The sequence below is a fragment of the Anomaloglossus baeobatrachus genome, chromosome 7 (genome assembly GCF_048569485.1).
Source record: "Anomaloglossus baeobatrachus isolate aAnoBae1 chromosome 7, aAnoBae1.hap1, whole genome shotgun sequence".
Taxonomy (NCBI): Eukaryota; Metazoa; Chordata; class Amphibia; order Anura; family Aromobatidae; genus Anomaloglossus; species Anomaloglossus baeobatrachus.
Window position 1 is genome coordinate 22,615,889 of NC_134359.1, and position 12,595 is coordinate 22,628,483.

General features: G+C 53.1%; 1 protein-coding gene across 1 annotated transcript in view; it reads right to left on the reverse strand.

Moving 5' to 3' along the window:
• ZRANB3 (zinc finger RANBP2-type containing 3) overlaps positions 1 to 4,425 on the reverse strand; it is a 255,035-nt gene extending 250,610 nt beyond the window's left edge. Inside the window, exon 1 of the mRNA XM_075319678.1 lies at positions 4,341 to 4,425. The gene's annotated coding sequence lies outside the window, so the exon portion shown is untranslated. The remainder of the gene's footprint in view (positions 1 to 4,340) is intronic.
• Between the last annotated feature and the right edge of the window lie 8,170 nt (positions 4,426 to 12,595).

Here is a 12,595-nt window from a genome sequence, read left to right on the forward strand (position 1 = left end):
CTCGCAACACCACTGTCACCCCCCAATCACAGTAACTGTGTCCTGCATCCCAATACCTCCATCCCTCCCCTCACCATCCCCCTCCCGACAGCCCCGTCCCTTCATCCCCCCCCCCCCCGACACCCTCCTCTCTTTATCATCCCCCCCGACACCCTCCTCTCTTTATCATCCCCCCCCCCCCGAGACCCTCCTCTCTTTATCATCCCCCCCCCCCGACACCCTCCTCTCTTTATCATCCCCCCCCCCCCGACACCCTCCTCTCTTTATCATCCCCCCCCCCCGACACCCTCTTCTCTTTATCATCCCCCCCCCCGACACCCTCTTCTCTTTATCATCCCCCCCCCCCGACACCCTCTTCTCTTTATCATCCCCCCCCCCGACACCCTCTTCTCTTTATCATCCCCCCCCCCCGACACCCTCTTCTCTTTACCATCCCCCCCCGACACCCTCTTCTCTTTATCCTCCCCCCTCCCCCGACACCCTCCTCTCTTTATCCTCCCCCCTCCCCCGACACCCTCCTCTCTTTATCCTCCCCCCTCCCCCGACACCCTCCTCTCTTTATCCTCCCCCGACACCCTCCTCTCTTTATCCTCCCCCGACACCCTCCTCTCTTTATCCTCCCCCGACACCCTCCTCTCTTTATCCTCCCCCGACACCCTCCTCTCTTTATCCTCCCCCGACACCCTCCTCTCTTTATCCTCCCCCGACACCCTCCTCTCTTTATCCTCCCCCGACACCCTCCTCTCTTTATCCTCCCCCGACACCCTCCTCTCTTTATCCTCCCCCGACACCCTCCTCTCTTTATCCTCCCCCGACACCCTCCTCTCTTTATCCTCCCCCGACACCCTCCTCTCTTTATCCTCCCCCGACACCCTCCTCTCTTTATCCTCCCCCGACACCCTCCTCTCTTTATCCTCCCCCGACACCCTCCTCTCTTTATCCTCCCCCGACACCCTCCTCTCTTTATCCTCCCCCGACACCCTCCTCTCTTTATCCTCCCCCGACACCCTCCTCTCTTTATCCTCCCCCGACACCCTCCTCTCTTTATCCTCCCCCGACACCCTCCTCTCTTTATCCTCCCCCGACACCCTCCTCTCTTTATCCTCCCCCGACACCCTCCTCTCTTTATCCTCCCCCGACACCCTCCTCTCTTTATCCTCCCCCGACACCCTCCTCTCTTTATCCTCCCCCGACACCCTCCTCTCTTTATCCTCCCCCGACACCCTCCTCTCTTTATCCTCCCCCGACACCCTCCTCTCTTTATCCTCCCCCGACACCCTCCTCTCTTTATCCTCCCCCGACACCCTCCTCTCTTTATCCTCCCCCGACACCCTCCTCTCTTTATCCTCCCCCGACACCCTCCTCTCTTTATCCTCCCCCGACACCCTCCTCTCTTTATCCTCCCCCGACACCCTCCTCTCTTTATCCTCCCCCGACACCCTCCTCTCTTTATCCTCCCCCGACACCCTCCTCTCTTTATCCTCCCCCGACACCCTCCTCTCTTTATCCTCCCCCGACACCCTCCTCTCTTTATCCTCCCCCGACACCCTCCTCTCTTTATCCTCCCCCGACACCCTCCTCTCTTTATCCTCCCCCGACACCCTCCTCTCTTTATCCTCCCCCGACACCCTCCTCTCTTTATCCTCCCCCGACACCCTCCTCTCTTTATCCTCCCCCGACACCCTCCTCTCTTTATCCTCCCCCGACACCCTCCTCTCTTTATCCTCCCCCGACACCCTCCTCTCTTTATCCTCCCCCGACACCCTCCTCTCTTTATCCTCCCCCGACACCCTCCTCTCTTTATCCTCCCCCCTCCCCCGACACCCTCCTCTCTTTATCCTCCCCCCTCCCCCGACACCCTCCTCTCTTTATCCTCCCCCCTCCCCCGACACCCTCCTCTCTTTATCCTCCCCCCTCCCCCGACACCCTCCTCTCTTTATCCTCCCCCCTCCCCCGACACCCTCCTCTCTTTATCCTCCCCCCTCCCCCGACACCCTCCTCTCTTTATCCTCCCCCCTCCCCCGACACCCTCCTCTCTTTATCCTCCCCCCTCCCCCGACACCCTCCTCTCTTTATCCTCCCCCCTCCCCCGACACCCTCCTCTCTTTATCCTCCCCCCTCCCCCGACACCCTCCTCTCTTTATCCTCCCCCCTCCCCCGACACCCTCCTCTCTTTATCCTCCCCCCTCCCCCGACACCCTCCTCTCTTTATCCTCCCCCCTCCCCCGACACCCTCCTCTCTTTATCCTCCCCCCTCCCCCGACACCCTCCTCTCTTTATCCTCCCCCCTCCCCCGACACCCTCCTCTCTTTATCCTCCCCCCTCCCCCGACACCCTCCTCTCTTTATCATCCCCCCTCCCCCGACACCCTGCTCTCTTTATCATCCCCCCTCCCCCGACACCCTCCTCTCTTTATCATCCCCCCTCCCCCGACACCCTCCTCTCTTTATCATCCCCCCTCCCCCGACACCCTCCTCTCTTTATCATCCCCCCTCCCCCGACACCCTCCTCTCTTTATCATCCCCCCTCCCCCGACACCCTCCTCTCTTTATCATCCCCCCTCCCCCGACACCCTCCTCTCTTTATCATCCCCCCTCCCCCGACACCCTCCTCTCTTTATCATCCCCCCTCCCCCGACACCCTCCTCTCTTTATCATCCCCCCTCCCCCGACACCCTCCTCTCTTTATCATCCCCCCTCCCCCGACACCCTCCTCTCTTTATCATCCCCCCTCCCCCGACACCCTCCTCTCTTTATCATCCCCCCTCCCCCGACACCCTCTTCTCTTTATCATCCCCCCTCCCCCGACACCCTCTTCTCTATCATCCCCCCTCCCCCGACACCCTCTTCTCTATCATCCCCCCTCCCCCGACACCCTCTTCTCTATCATCCCCCCTCCCCCGACACCCTCTTCTCTATCATCCCCCCTCCCCCGACACCCTCTTCTCTATCATCCCCCCTCCCCCGACACCCTCTTCTCTATCATCCCCCCTCCCCCGACACCCTCTTCTCTTTATCATCCCCCCTCCCCCGACACCCTCTTCTCTTTATCATCCCCCCGACACCCTCTTCTCTTTATCATCCCCCCGACACCCTCTTCTCTTTATCATCCCCCCGACACCCTCTTCTCTTTATCATCCCCCCCCCCCCCCGACACCCTCTTCTCTTTATCACACCCCCCTCTCTTTATCATCCCCCCCCCCCCCCGACACCCTCCTCTCTTCATCCCCCCTTCCTCATTTCATCCCACCTCCCGACACCCCTGTACGCTGAGCCTACTCTCCCTCTATCCCTGTTCTTGTGCTCCCCTCCACCCCACAACCCCGTCTCTGCACCCCCTTCCCTTTGCCTCATCTCTCCACTCACACCCGTCCCGACAGCCCCGTCTCTTAAAAAAAAAAAACATACTGTGAGCCCACTCTTTCTCCACCCTGTCCCTGCGCCCCCTCCTCCCGACAGCCTAGTCCCTGCGCCCCCTCCTCCCGACACCCTCGTCCCTGCGCCCCCTCCTCCCGACACCCTCGTCCCTGCGCCCTCTCCTCCCGACACCCTCGTCCCTGCGCCCTCTCCTCCCGACACCCTCGTCCCTGCGCCCCCTCCTCCCGACACCCTCGTCCCTGCGCCCCCTCCTCCCGACACCCTCGTCCCTGCGCCCCCTCCTCCCGACACCCTCGTCCCTGCGCCCCCTCCTCCCGACACCCTCGTCCCTGCGCCCTCTCCTCCCGACACCCTCGTCCCTGCGCCCTCTCCTCCCGACACCCTCGTCCCTGCGCCCCCTCCTCCCGACACCCTCGTCCCTGCGCCCCCTCCTCCCGACACCCTCGTCCCTGCGCCCCCCTCCTCCCGACACCCTCGTCCCTGCGCCCCTCTCCCTTCGACTCATCTCCAGTCACCTCTGTCCCTTTCTCCAGTCACCCCAGTCTGTGCACCCCCCATCCGGACTCCCCTGTCCCTTCACCCCTCCTCCAAACAACCTGGTCACTTGGCTCCGCCTTCAAACACCCCCTTCCCTAAGTTCAAACAAACCCCCAACACCCCCCTTCCAGACACCCCGGCACCATCCTCGTCCCTGCGCCCCCCCACCTGGACATCCTCGTCCCTGCACACTCCGCACGCCCCCGTCCCTGGGCCCCCTTTTTCAATATCTTTACTGGTCATTTGTAATTGGTGTCTCTCCAGTTCTCGGACATCTACCACCACCAGCAGCAGCAGCAGCAGAGCGGAGATGTTGGGAATTGCAATCCTGACACGTTTCACACCAGTGGAGACAGCACCGAGCAGCCCCGTGTGTCCCCTCCCCACATTCCCGCCGTCACCATCTCGTGCTGACGTCACACTCACGCTGTCTGATCTTTCCAGTGACGAGCTCCCACCAAGCTGCGACTGCGTCAGAAACATCGGCCAAATGACGTCATTCAAACTTCGCGCGCCGCGGCAGGAAATGACGACACGAAAGGGGCGGGACATGTTAGGGTTTGAGGCGGTAGTAAGTGGGAAAAAAAAACTACAGTTCCCGTCATGCCATGGGCCGGGGTGGGGGCGGTTCCTGCTGGGATTCTCAGCAATGCTTTTCGGGAATTGTAGTTTCTCAGTTGTGGTGCCTGATAAAAGTGCAAAGACTTGATAGCTGACTATTTTTTTTATCTATTTAAAGGGGTTCTCCAGTTTTAGTATGTTAAAAAGGTTTACCAAATTAGAAAAAAAAATTTAGAAGATGTCAGCAACTATATACTGATACTATAAGAATGGTCACCATAGTAACTCAGTTACCTCATTAGGGGCCATAGATATATGAGACACAAAAAAAATGCGGGAAGAATCATTTCTGCTCTCTCTCTCTCTCAGCTCAGGAGTCCAGTGGGTGGTCCTAATAAGTGATTGACAGCTCAGCTGTAACTAGCAACACCCAATGGCCTCCTCAGCCCAGAATGAGTAGAAAGTAAGACTGTCACAGTTCTACTGTGCGGAGCATTTTGCATTTGGGATGCTTTTGTCACGGCTCTGCTGTGTGGAGCATTTTGCATTTGAAAATGCTCTGCTATGTGTCTTGTGCACTTGCTGACATGTTATCTTTCAGCACTAGGGTCCACGCTGGTTTTGGGAGGTGACTTGGGAGATGCGCCTCGTTCCTAGTGATTGTTCTATTTCTTTACTGGGTTTGCTCTGTCTGAACTTCCTGTTCATACTTCCTGGTTGTTCAGTGTGCTCTTGGCTTCTGTCTGGTATACGTTTTCTGATCTTGGCTTCTGACCTTGAACCTCTTCCTGACCACGTCTCTATCTGCTCCCCAAACCTTATACGTTACCTCTCGGCTTCTGACCTCGGACCTCTTCCTGACCACGTCTCTGTCGGCTCCCCAAACCTTATACGTTACCTCGTGGCTTCTGACCTCGGACCTCTTCCTGACCACGTCTCTGTCTGCCCCCTGAACCTTATACGTTACCTCTCGGCTTCTGACCTCAGACCTCTTCTTGACCACGTCTCTGTCTGCTTCACGAACCTTATATGTTACCTTCTGGCTTCTGACTTCAAACCTCTTCCTGACCATGTCTCTGTCTGCTGCCTGAATCTTATACGTTACCTCCTGGCTTCTGACCTCGGACCTCCTCCTGACCACGTCTTTGTCTACTCCCTGAATCTTATATGTTACCTCCTGGCTTATGATCCCAGCTTGTCTGACTAACCTTCTCTTCATACTGCTTGTAAAGTCTAGCATCACAAAACATTCTTCCCACAGATGATATATGTATATCGCTATAATTTATCTTTAAAAGTATTTCCAGCTTAAAGGAAACATCTCCCATGAAAATAGTAGCAGCAGGTTATGTCTGCTTATTCTAGGTTAGTAGTCCAGTGGGCGGTCCTTATCAGTTGCAGCTATCTCAGCACAAGCCAATCACTGATTAGGACCGCCCACTGGACTCTATAACGTCCTACCTTCAGATCCCGAACCAGGTCTGGTTTCCTTAAAAGCTTCCTAAAAAAAGGTTCCTTATTGAGACTTGTTCAACCAGTCCCATAGACAATGAATGGAGCAGAGGTGCATACGGTATGTATGGCCAGTCCCATAGACAATGAATGGAGCAGAGGTGCATACGGTATGTATGGCCAGTCCCATAGACAATGAATGGAGCAGAGGTGAATATGTATGGCCAGTCCCATAGACATTGAATGGAGCAGAGGTGCATATGTATGGCCAGTCCCATAGACAATGAATGGAGCAGAGGTGCATATATATGGCCAGTCCCATAGACATTAAATGGAGCAGAGGTGCATATGTATGGCCAGTCCCATAGACATTGAATGGAGCAGAGGTGCATATGTATGGCCAGTCCCATAGACATTGAATGGAGCAGAGGTGCATATGTATGGCCAGTCCCATAGACATTGAATGTAGCAGAGGTGCATATGTATGGCCAGTCCCATAGACATTGAATGGAGCAGAGGTGCATATGTATGGCCAGCCCCATAAACATTGAATGGAGCAGAGGTGCATATGTATGGCCAGCCCCATAGACATTGAATGGAGCAGAGGTGCATATCTATGGCCATTTCCATAGACAATGAATGGAGCAGAGGTGCATATGTATAGCCAGTCCCATAGACAATTAATGGAGCAGAGGTGCATATGTATGGCCAGTCCCATAGACATTGAATGGAGCAGAGGTGAATATGTATGGCCATTCCCATAGACAATGAATGGAGCAGAAGTGCATATGTATGGTCAGTCTCATAGACCAGGAATGGAGCAAAGGTGCATATATATAACCAGTCCCATAGACAATGAATAGAGCAGAGGTGCACATTATTATTATTATTATTATTATTATTATTATTATTATTATTGCGTAATTTATTCCATGGCGCTTTACAGGTGAAAAGGGGTACACATAATAGTGAAAAGTACAATAATCATTAACAAAGCAAGGCACAGACTAGTACAGGAGAAAAGAGAACGCTGTCGGCGAGGGCTCACAGTCTACAATATGTTCAGCCAGTCTCATAGACAATGAATAAAGTAGAGCTGCATATGTATGGCTAGGTCATAGACAATGAATGGAGCAGAGGTACACATGTTCAGCCAGCCCCATAGACAATTAATGGAGCAGAAGTGCACATGTTTGGCTAGTCCCTTAGATAATAAATTGAGCAGCGGTGCACACGTTTGGCCAGTCCCATATACAATGAATGGAGCTGAGGTGCATATGTTCGGCCTCTCCCATAGACAATGAATGGAGAGGAGGTCGAGCATGTGCACCTCTGCTGCATTCAAGACTTGCCCATTCTCAAGATTGCTGGCAATCCCAGTAGTCAGACCACCAGCAATCAGTCTGCTATACCCTATGTTATAAACATAGAATAAACTTTAATTCTGGAAATGCGCCTTTAATGATCGCTGAAAGATTGATCTCTGCAAATCCCACGGATTCTGAGACTGAAAGAGCTAAATTGCAGAAGTCCTCAATCACACGAATGTTGACTTCTTCAGGACTGGTGGGGTCCCAGAGGGAATACAGAGCTAACAATTGTCACCTACAGTCAGATAATAGGGGATGTTACCCTTTGGTGATATTTTTTCTGTATGTTTTTTTGGCTAAATATCAGGTTTGCATTTGGGTTTCTTTAACATTTTTGCACTGTTTTCCTTTTATAGCCTTAATATGTTGCACTGGCTATTGCAGAATGAGTTAACTGAGAACCTGCCGGTGAGCTCACTATATCTATGTGACAGGGAGGTCATAACTCCTTTATCTGTCTTGTTCTGACCTCCTCTCAGCTGATTTATAACCACAGACCACATCAAAGTTGAATGTGCAGGAAACAAATAGACCCAGAAAAAGCAAAAAGTGCAACATTTGTAATGGAATGCAATTAGAAAAATATATTTTTGCCCAAATATATGCAGTTAAGCAGTCAGAAAAAAAAATTCTCTCTTAAAGAAGATTTGATGATGCCCCGTCCCATTCACTTTTATCTTAATCAGTCCTTTAGTGGTCACTCCGTTTACACAGTGGGATCCCCATTCTTCGGATTGTTGATGGTCCCAGCAGTCATACATATTTCTTTTATCCTATTAATAGGTGTTAAATGTATTTTGTTGAATTACCCCTTTAACAATAACTTTGTGGTTAGACAGTAATCTGGTCACGTGATTCACAGCAAGGCCCCTGAAGAAGAAATCAGAGGCGAAACATGAAGTCTCCAGGTGCCAATGCAGAATCTGTACCAAAGCCACTCACCGACCATGTGCCATTTATAACACTGTCATCTTCTTATGTGACGGAGGGTCCTTTGAACCCCTGGGACACCAGGCGCTGGTTGCAACTGCCGCCTCTGCACCCCAAATAGTTCCAGCTTTGGAAGATGACTTAAAAGTAAAACTTTTCTCGCGGTGCCATATTCCTGTTATTACCGCCACAATGCTTCTCCGGCAATCATAGCAGGTGAAGCTGAAGTGTCTAAGTAGCAGCAAATGTGCAAAGCTGACAAGTCGCAATTTAAATATAGATGCAGAGAAAAGCGTTCGGTGGGAGGTGATAACAAGCGTCTGATAGCGCTCAACAGGAAAATGCCAAAGAAATCCTCACGCAACTGCAATTTGTTTTCTTTCTTTGCTTGTCAGAACCTCAAAAACACAAATGCATGTTCCACTTGGACGAGTAATGTCTTCACCCCGTATCCAGCGGCCGCCGCTGCGCGGACACGCGGAGCAAGACACTGACAGTTATAACAATAGGATTGGGGATGTTCTGTTCTTTCCAAGGGGTGAAACTAATGTTAATTAACGGGGATGTCCAGGATTGGGGCTCAAGTCTTCAGTCACTCTATGTCAGGGCTGGGAAATCTGAGGACTGTGGACTACATCTGGCCTTCTGGCTGTTCCAGTCCGGCCCGTGGACCGAGACATGCGAATGGCTGAAAATAGTGGACTGCGGGCCGCCCCATGACCTCCAAGCTGCCTGCTTCCCGATGTCACCATCAGTGGCTCAGAAATGTATATACCGGGGCTATGTGGGGGCTCATACTGTATATAGGTGTCTATGTTGGGCTTATGTATACAGGAGGCTTTGTGGGGCTCATTATGTATATAGGAGGCTATATGTGGCTCATACTGTATACAAGAGGCTATGTGGGGCTCATACTGTACATAGGAGGCTAGGTCGTGTCTCATACTGTATATAGGAGGCTATGTGGGGGCTCATAATTTATATAGGAGGCTATGTAGGATTTAATACTGTATATAGGTTGCTATATGGGGGTTCATACTATATATAGGGGTGCTGTAGGGGCTCATACTGTATATAGGGGGCTATTTAGAGGCTCATACTGTATACAAGGGGCTATGTGGGGGCTCATGCTGTATATTATTATTATTATTATTATTATTATTATTTATTATTATAGCGCCATTTATTCCATGGCGCTTTACAAGTGAAAGAGGGTATACGTACAACAATCATTAACAGTACAAGACAGACTGGTATAGGAGGAGAGAGGACCCTGCCCGCGAGGGCTCACAGTCTACAGGGAATGGGTGAGGGTACAATAGGTGAGGACAGAGCTGGTTGCGCAGTGGTCTACTGGGCTGAGGGCTATTGTAGGTTGTAGGCTTGTTGGAAGAGGTGGGTCTTGAGGTTCCTCTTGAAGCTATATATGTGTCTATATGGGGCTTATGTATACAGGAGGCTTTGTGGGGTTCATTATGTATATAGGAGCCTATTTGGGGCTCATAATGTATTTAGGAAGTTGTATGGGGGCTCATGCTGTATTTAGGAGACTGTGGGGGCTTACACTGTATATAGGAGGCTATGTGGAGTCTCAAACTGTATATAGGAGCTCAAACTGTATATATATAGGTGCTGTGGAGGCTTATATTCTACATAGGTGGCTATGTCGGGGCTCATACTGTATACAAGGGGCTATGTGGGGGCGTGGGAGCTCACACTGTACATAGGAGGCTATGTCGTGGCTGATACTTTATATACAGTAGGAGGCTATGTGGGGGCTCATACTGTATATAGGATTTTTTGTACGGGCTCATACTGTATATAGGTTGCTATATGGGGGCTCATACTGTATATAGGGGTGCTGTAGGGGCGCATACTGTACATGGGGAGCTATGTAGAGGCTCATGCTGTATACAAGGAGCTATGTGGGGTCTCATACTGTACATAGGAGGCTATGTGGGGGCTTATACTGTATATAAGAAGCTATACAGGGGCTCATACTGTATATAGGGGTAGATTTTAAAGAGAATTCCAGCAAACAAGTCCACGCAAAAATATCTTCATATAAAATTCTTATTTTATTTATAACTCCATATTAAAACAGTCCATGTTATGTTTCAAACTGCCCCACTTGAGGACGCGTTTCGAACGACCAAGTTCTTAATCCGTCTCTCTCATATAGGGGTACTGTAGGGGCTCATACTGTATATAGGGAGCTATGTAGAAGCTCATACTGTACATAGGAGGCTATGTGGGGGCTCATACTGTATATAGGGAGCTATGTAGAGGCTCATACTGTACATAGGAGGCTATGTGGGAGCTTATACTGTATATAGTAAGCAATACTGGGGCTCATACTGTATATAGGGAGCTATGTAGAAGCTCATACTGTACATAGGAGGCTATGTGGGGGCTCATACTGTATATAGGGAGCTATGTAGAGGCTCATACTGTACATAGGAGGCTATGTGGGGGCTCATACTGTATATAGGGAGTTATGTAGAGGCTCATACTGTATATAGGAAGCTATACAGGGTCTCATACTGTATATAGGGGTGCTGTAGGGGGCTCATACTGTATATAGGGGTGCTGTAGGGGCTCATACTGTATATAGGGAGCTATGTAGAGGCTCATACTGTACATAGGAGGCTATGTGGGGGCTCATACTGTATCTAGAGGGATGTCAGCAGGGCCGTATTTACCATTAGGCACCCGTGGTCCCGTGCCTAGGGCGGCAGGATGCAGGGGGCGGCACCTTCTAGCAGTAAAAAAAAAAAAAAAAAAAAATTTTTTTTTTTTTTTTTTACACATTCATTAAATCCGCTGTATTTTCGGAGGGGGGAGGGGGGAGAGGCGCACCTTTATTTATTTGTATCCACGTCAATTAAGACGCGAATGCAGACAAACTGCAGCGGCCGGGCACAGAGAGCTGATTGACCCCGGAACTGCTGGCGGCGGCGCCTGCACTTCCGGGGTCACAGGCGTGCCAATCAGCTCCTTCCTGAGGCTGATGCTGGGGGAGGCTGATGCTGGGGGAGGCTGGGAGGAGGGAGGCTGATGCTGGGGGAGGCTGATGCTGGGGGAGGCTGGGAGGAGAGAGGCTGATGCTGAGGGAGGCTGATGCTGGGGGAGGCTGGGAGGAGGGAGGCTGATGCTGGGGGAGGCTGGGAGGAGAGAGGCTGATGCTGGGGGAGGCTGGTGCTGGGGGAGGATGATGCTGGGGGAGGCTGGGAGGAGGGAGGCTGATGCTGGGGGAGGCTGGGAGGAGGGAGGCTGATGCTGAGGGAGGCTGGGAGGGGGGAGGCTGGGAGGAGAGAGGCTGATGCTGGGGGAGGCTGGGAGGACGGAGGCTGATGCTGAGGGAGGCTGATGCTGGGAGAGGCTGATGCTTTGGGAGGCTCGGAGGAGAGAGGCTGATGCTGAGGGAGGCTGATGCTGGGGGAGGCTGGGAGGAGGGAGGCTGATGCTGGGGGGAGGCTGGGAGGAGGGAGGCTGATGCTGGGGGAGGCTGGGAGGAGGGAGGCTGATGCTGAGGGAGGCTGGGAGGGGGAAGGCTGGGAGGAGGGAGGCTGATGCTGAGGGAGGCTGATGCTGGGGGAGGCTGGGAGGAAAGAGGCTGATGCTGAGGGAGGCTGATGCTGGGGGAGGCTGGGAGGATGGAGGCTGATGCTGAGGGAGGCTGATGCTGGGGGACGCTGGGAGGAGGGAGGCTGATGCTGAGGGAGGCTGATGCTAAGGGAGGCTGGGAGGAGAGAGGCTGATGCTGAGGGAGGGGGAGGCTGGGAGGAGAGAGGGGGAGGCTGGGAGGAGAGAGGCTGATACTGGGGGAGGCTGATGCTGGGAGAGTTTGGGAGGAGAGAGGCTGATGCTGGGGGAGGCTGGGAGGAGAGAGGCTGGTGCTGGGGGGGGCTGATGCTGGGGGAGGCTGGGAGGAGGGAGGCTGATGCTGGGAGGAGGGAGGCTGATGCTGAGGGAGGCTGGGAGGGGGAAGGCTGGGAGGAGGGAGGCTGATGCTGAGGGAGGCTGATGCTGGGGGAGGCTGGGAGGAAAGAGGCTGATGCTGAGGGAGGCTGATGCTGGGAGAGGCTGATGCTGCAGGAGGCTCGGAGGAGAGAGGCTGATGCTGAGGGAGGCTGATACTGGGGGAGGCTGGGAGGAGAGAGGCTGATGCTGGGGGAGGCTGGGAGGAGTGAGGCTGATGCTGGGGGAGGCTGGGAGAAGAGAGGCTGATGCTGGGGGCAGAGAGGCTGATGCTGGGGGCAGAGAGGCTGATGCTGGGGGAAGCTGGGGGAGAGAGGCTGATGCTGGGGGGAGAGAGGCTGAAGCTGAGGGAGAGAGGCTGAAGCTGAGGGAGAGAGGCTGATGCTG